This window comes from Coregonus lavaretus (genome assembly GCF_964263955.1).
Source record: "Coregonus lavaretus genome assembly, chromosome: 32".
In the NCBI taxonomy this organism is placed as follows: domain Eukaryota; kingdom Metazoa; phylum Chordata; class Actinopteri; order Salmoniformes; family Salmonidae; genus Coregonus; species Coregonus lavaretus.
In genome coordinates, this window is record NC_140019.1 from 12189106 (window position 1) to 12196605 (window position 7500).

At 44.2% G+C, this 7500-nt stretch overlaps 1 protein-coding gene across 1 annotated transcript in view; it reads left to right on the forward strand.

Annotated features, from left to right (window-relative positions):
- The window catches only part of LOC311107705 (amyloid beta precursor protein binding family B member 2-like), a gene marked incomplete at both ends in the record, with an annotated part of 24561 nt that overhangs the window by 3868 nt on the left and 13193 nt on the right, over positions 1-7500 (forward strand). The gene's annotated exons all lie outside the window — the stretch shown is intronic.

Sequence of the window (7500 nt, forward strand, 5' to 3'; positions counted from 1 at the left end):
GTAATTATTTTGCACTTTGGCCTATTTATTGCCTTACCTCCATAACTTACTACATTTGCACACACTGTATATAGATTTTCTATTGTGTTTTTGACTGTACGTTTTGTTTATCCCATATGTAACTCTGTGTTGTTGTTGTTTTTATCGCACCGCTTTGCTTTATCTTGGCCAGGTCGCAGTTGTAATATGAGAACTTGTTCTCAACTGGCTTACCTGGTTAAATAAAGGTGAAAAAATAAAAAATCATGAAGCTCCCGACAAACATTTATTGTGCTGACGTTGCTTCCAGAGGCAGTTTGGAACACGGTAGTGAGTGTTGCAACCGAGGACAGACAATTTTTACGCGCTACGCGCTTCAGCACTCAAAGGTCCCGTTCTGTGAGCTTGTGTGGCCTACCACTTTGCGGCTGAGCCATTGTTGCTCCTAGATGTTTCCACGTCACAATAACAGCACTTACAGTTGACCAGGGCAGCTCTAGCAGGCCAGAAATTTGACGAACTGACTTGTTGGAAAGGTGGCATCGTATGACGTTGCCACGTTGAGAGTCACTGAGCTCTTCAGTAAGGTCATTATACTGCCAATGTTTGTCTATGGAGATTGCATTGCTGTGTGCTGGATTTTATATACCTGTCAGCAACGGCTGTGGCTGAAATAGCCAAATCCACTAATTTGAAGGGGTGTCCACATACTTTGTATATATAGTGTACCTATCACTCATCGCAGGCATTTTGCTGATATCATTCATTACGATAAGTAGCCTATACTAGAGAAATGTGAAGTTTGAAATGAAATAAGTGTGCTAATATGGGTGATTGTTAATGGGACAATTGATGGCTACAACCATCAAACTAGTAGTAGTAGTAGTAGTAGTAGTAGTAGTTAAAAAAACGGTGGAAATTAATGTTATAAACGTATAATTATATTTATCATTATCGCATCAATTCAGGCAATTTGTCGCAATATGGATTTTTGCCCATATCACCTAGCTCTTTTCCACCCCTCTCCCTCCTGTCCCCTGTTTCCTCCCTGGTTCCTCCCTAGTTCCTCCCTGGTTCCTCCCTGGTTCCTCCCTGGTTCCTCCCTAGTTCCTCCCTGGTTCCTTCCTAGATCCTCCCTAGTTCCACCAGTCCAACCCATTCCATCACAGCAGCAGGGGAGCCCAGTGAGATCTCCATTACCTGAATGCCTCTCTCTCTCTCTCTCTCTCTTGCTCTCTGATGGCTGCTGTGGCACTGGGGGTCACAGCTAACTGATCCTTAATGTGATAGTGACTGACTGGGGAGGGATAAAACCACCTCTCTCTAACTGGTAAATGGTTGCGCTTGAGTCAGGTGTATTGGTTAACTGTAATGGGGTTTCACAACTGTGTCGGCTCAACACTTTACCAAATTAAATGGAGGTTTGTGTGTGCGTGCACCGGTGCTGCCTGTGTGTCTTGTGTCGTGTGTTGTGTGTGTGTGTGTGCGAGCGAGTGTGCGGGTTGGCCACCTGCAGTGAGGAGATGTGGTAGAGCAGCTGTTGCTCCTGCTGCCTATCTCGCTATCTCTCTCTGTTCTCTACTAATACTGCCTAGCTCTGTTCTCTACTAATGCTGCCTCTCTTTCTGTTCTCTACTAATACTGCCTAGCTCGCTCTGTTCTCTACTAATACTGCTTTGCTCTCTCTGGTCCCTACTAATACTGTCTAGCTCTCTCTGGTCTCTACTAATACTGCCTAGCTCTGTTCTCTACTAATGCTGCCTCTCTTTCTGTTCTCTACTAATACTGCCTAGCTCGCTCTGTTCTCTACTAATACTGCTTTGCTCTCTCTGGTCCCTACTAATACTGTCTAACTCTCTCTGGTCTCTACTAATACTGCCTAGCTCTGTTCTCTACTAATGCTGCCTCTCTTTCTGTTCTCTACTAATACTGCCTAGCTCTCTCTGTTCTCTACTAATACTGCCTTGCTCTCTCTGGTCTCTACTAATACTGCCTAGCTCTCTCTGGTCTCTACTAATACTGCCTAGCTCTCTCTGGTCTCTACTAATAATGCCTAGCTCGCTCTGGTCTCTATTAATACTGTCTAGCTCTCTCTGGTCTCAACTAATACTGCCTAGCTTTCTCTGGTCTCTACTAATACTGTCTAGCTCTCTCTGGTCTCTAGTAATGCTGCCTAACATACAGTGGCTTCAGCAAGTATTCATACTTGTGTGTTACAGCCTGAATTCAAAATGGATTAAATATATTTTTGTTCTCGCATATCTACACACAATATCCCATAATGGCAAAGTGAAAACATGTTTTTAGAAATGTTTGCTAATTTATTGAAAATGAAATATCTCATTTACATAAGTATTCACGCCCCTTTGCTATGACACTGCAAATTTAGCTCAGATGCGTTCAATTTCCTTTGATCATCCTTGAGATTTCACTACAACTTGATTGGAGTCCACCTGTGGCCAACACACCTGTCTACAGTGCATTCGGAAAGTATTCAGACCCCTTGACTTTTTCCACATTTTGTTACATTACAGCTTTATTCTAAAATTGATTGAAAAAAAAAACATCTGCATCAATCTACACACAATTTCCCCCTTTTTTTTTTTGCGAATTTATAAAAATAAAAAATAAACGGAAATATCACATTTACATAAGTATTCAGACCCTTTACTCAGTACTTTGTTGAAGCACCTTTGGCAGCGAATACAGCCTCGAGTCTTCTTGGGTATGACACTTGGGCAGTTTCTCCCATTCTTCTCTGCAGATCCTCTCAAGCTTTGTCAGGTTGGATGGGGAGCATTGCTGCACAGCTATTTTCAGGTCTCTCCAGAGATGTTCGATCGGGTTCAAGTCCGGGCTCTGGCTGGGCCACTCAAGGACATTCAGAGACTTGTCCCGAAGCCACTCCTGCATTGTCTTGGCTGTGTGCTTAGGGTCGTTGTCCTGTTGGAAGGTGAACCTTCGCCCCAGTCTGAGGTCCTGAGTGCTCTGGAGCAGGTTTTTAATAATAATAATAATAATAATAATACTAATAATAATAATATGCCATTTAGCAGACGCTTTTATCCAAAGCGACTTACAGTCATGTGTGCATACATTTTTACGTATGGGTGGTCCCGGGGATTGAACCCACAACCCTGGCATTATAAGCTCCATACTCTACCAATTGAGCTACAATTGTACAATTGAGCCAATTGTACTTTGCTCCATTCATCTTTCCCTCGATCCTGACAAGTCTCCCTGTCCCTGCTGCTGAAAACATCCTCACAGCATGATGCTGCCACCACCATGCTTCACCGTAGGGATGGTGCCAGGTTTCCTCCAGACATGACGCTTGGCATTCAGGCCAAAGAGTTTAATCTTGGTTTCATCAGACCAGATAATCTTGTTTCTCATGGTCTGAGAGTCCTTTAGGTGCCTTTTGCCAAACTCCAAGCGGGCTGTCATGTGCCTTTTACTTAGGAGTGGCTTCTGTCTGGCCACTCTACCAAGACTTGATTGGTGGAGTGCTGCAGAAATGTTTTGGTACCCTTCCCCAGATCTGTGCCTTGACACAATCCTGTCTCAGAGCTCAACGGACAATTCCTTCGACCTCATGGCTTGGTTTTTGCTCTGACACGCACTGTCAACTGTGGGACCTTATATAGACAGGTGTGTGCCTTGCCAAATCATGTCCAATCAATTGAATTTTCTACAGATGGACTCAAATCAAATTGTAGAAACATAGCCCATATCACGAGTCTCATAGCAAAGCGTCTGAATACTTATGTAAATAAGGTATTTCAGCTTTTTATTTTTACTAAATTTGCAAACATTTCTAAAAACCTGTTTTCTCTTTGTCATTATGGGGTATTGTGTGTAGATTGATGAGGAAAAATGTTTATTCAATCAATTTTAGAATAAGGCTGTAACAAAATGTGGAAAAGGTAAAGTGGTCTGAATACTTTCCGAATGCACTGTATATAAGGTCCCACAGTTGACAGTGCATGTCAGAGCAGAAACTATACCATGAAGTCTAAGGAACTGTCCGTAGATCTCAGATATATAATTGTAAGTCATATATCTGGGGAAGGATATAAAACTATTTCTAGAGTGTTGAATTTTCCAAGAGCACAGTGGTCTCCATTATTGGGAAATTGAAAAAATATGGAACTACCCAGACTCTGCCTAGAGCTGGCTGTCCAACCAAACTGGCAGCATCATGCTATGTGGAAGCTTTTCAGTGGCAGGGACTGGGAGACTGGTAAGGATAGAGGGAACAATGAATGGAGCCAAATACAGGCAAATCCTTCATGAGAACCTGCTTCAGAGTGCAAACACCCTTACACTGGGGCGAAGATTTACATTCCAACTGTCACGGATTCTGCCGAGGCTGCTCCTCCTCCTTGTTCGGGCAGGCTTCGGCGTTCGTCGTCCCCGGAGTACTAGCTGCCACCGTTGAATGTTTCTATGTTTGATTGCTTTTGTCCGTCTATTGCACCTGTGTCCGTTTGTGTCTGATTATGTGTTCTATAAGTTGCCTGTTTTGTATTGGTTAGGTTGTGTGTTGTTTTTCGCATGTCAGTTAGTGCTGCGTGTTTGCTCTGTTTGTTGTTTTGGAGTTTACGCACAGTTTGCGTAATCGCTCGCCTCTGTGTGTTTTTGAGGCCGTTTATTGTATTTTTGCCTAGTGGTTAACTAGTAAACTTTGTTGGACTAAGCTTCGGTGTCCTGCGCCTGACTTCCACACCACACTTACATCAGCCCTTGACACCAACAGGACAATGACCCCAAGCATACAGCCAAAGAAATGCTGGAATGGCTTCAGAACAAGAATGTGAAAGTCCTTGAGTGGCCCAGCAAAAGCCCAGACTTGAATCACATTGAAAATCTGTGGAAAGACTTGAAGATTGCTGTTCACCGCCACTCCCCATCTAAGAATGGGATAAAGTCCCCAAATCCAATGTGCAAAGCTGATACAGACATACCCAAGACAACTCAAAGCTGTTATCTCCACCAAAGGTGCTTCTACAAAGTATTGACTTAGGGTTGTGAATACTTATGTAAATTATATTTCTGTATTTCATTTTCAATACATTTGCTAAACTTTCTAAAAACATGTTTTCACTTTGTCATTATGGTGTATTGTGTTCAGATGGGTGAGAATTTGTAATTATTTAATCCTTTCTGTTCTCTACTAATATTGCCTAGCTTTCTCTGGTCTCCACTAATACTGCCTAGCTTTCTCTGGTCTCTACTAATGCTGCCTAGCTTCCTATGGTCTCTACTAATACTGCCTCTCTCTCTCTCTCTGCTGGGTTCAGTGATAAGTGGAGTGGATCATGAAAGCCAGGAGATTGATTGATTATTTAAGCCGATAGTACCATTAAGACAAGGGTCTCATTTGCAAGGTAGCCATGCATGTCAAGACTAGCAGCAAGTACACATTAAAAGTTACAAATACTTCAATCAGGACGGGAGCATAGAAAACACAAAAAATACAAGAACACAGTTATAAAAATATATACAGTATATAATCCTCTGAAGAGGTCCTCCACCAATAATCTGAACTGCCCAAAAGGCACCAATGCGTCCAACTGTTGGGTATTCTGAAGATTGTTTTACTCCGGAGCTGCTCTGGAAAATTGGATAGAGATTAGGTAGGAGAGAGATTGGGGGGGTGGTAGGAGAGAGAGAGAAGTGGAAAGTAGAGTGATGGAAGGAAGATTAAAAGGGTAATGGATGGATGGAGGATGAAAGAGAAAAGAGAGGGGAAAAGGTGGAGGGAAATGAGGTGAAACGAGTGAATATGAGAGAGAGAGAGAGAGAGAGAGAGAGAGAGAGAGAGAGAGAGAGAGAGAGAGCGAGAGAGGGAATGAGAGAGGGGCAACCGTTCCATTGCATATAACGACAGCTTTAGTGTATGTGTGTGTTGTGTTGTGTGTGTGTGTGTGTGTGTGTGTTGGCATGTCAAACAGCAGAGGTGTGATGTGTCATAATGGAGCGGAACGCCAAGCTCTGCTGCTGAAATGAAAAGTACACAGAGCTGAAGCTTCTACACACACACACACACACACACACACACACACACACACACACACACACACACACACACACACACACACACACACACACACACACACACACACACAGCTCATGGAATGGAGGCGCCTTCTGATTGGGGCCAAAGAGCATCCTCTGTGATCACTCTGCTCCCCAGAATATTTAATGTAATAACAGTGTCTTTTCCCATCTTTATTCTTTCTTTCTTTCATTTTTTTTCTCTATCTCTCCTCCCTCTCACTCCCTCTCTCCTTCCTTCTGCTTCCCTGGACCCAGAGAAAGGTAAATGGTTGCTGTGTGCTACACGTATTACCGTTTGTCTTTTCTTTAATCATTGTGTCAAGTCCTCCATTTTACCTGCAGTCACACACCACTTCAGCCGTCTGGGGAGTGACCGACAGACAGCAGAAAGCCTGGGAGTTAGTTCTGCTCTTTAGATATAACACAGTACTATACACTGGTGCTCACGGATAGAGTCGCCACAGGCTGTTTTTGCTCTCAAAATACTTTAAACACAATATATGAGACATTTGTAATATAGACGCAAGGCCACTGTACTCTGCAGCTTGTGTGACAGAATGTTTAAGGCCTCTATTCAATCTGTAACGCTGAAGCGGTACAGATTCCGCGATAGAAGTGTAAAGGTCATTTCAGATTGAGCCGACATATGCAACGTTTACCGTGAATGCAGTCTCCGCTAAAGCAGGAACATTGCCTTTAAATTTAAATCACGCTGTACAGCTGAACTTCAGCGATGCGGATTGAATCAAGCCCTACATTTACACACAAACACAGTCATACGCACACATTCCCTCCGCTGGACAGGAGCGGAGTATTATCGACCCAAAGTGTGTGAGCACACAATTAAGCAGGGAGGCAGGGCTGGTAATGGACTCATAATCAGAGTGGACCGCTGTGATAAACCCTGAGTGTCCCTCAGTGTGTGTGTGTGTGTGTGTGTGTGTGTGTGTTTCACAGCTGCACCTGTGGCTCTGCACTGCTACCCTGCACGGCCCCTCAGCATGGTTCCACTCCCCAGTGCTCTTTCCCATATCTGACATTCTTTCTTTATCACTCTGTCCATGGTTTCTTGGATTCCCGCTCTACGCTATACTCCGTGATGATTCTCTGTTGATGGTATGTGTACATGATGTGTGGATGACAAGTGTTGTATTTCATCCCCATCCCACTATCAGTATACTGTGTCACTCAATCCCCCATCCCCCCATCCCTCAATCCCCCATCCCCCATCCCTCAATCCCCCATTCCCCCATCCCTCAATCCCCCATCCCCCCATCCCTCAATCCCCCATCCCCCCATCCCTCAATCCCCCATCCCCCCATCCCTCAATCCCCCATCCCCTCATCCCTCAATCCCCCATCCCCTCATCCCTCAATCCCCCATCCCCTCATCCCTCAATCCCCCATCCCCTCATCCCTCAATCCCCCATCCCCCCATCCCTCAATCCCCCATCCCCCA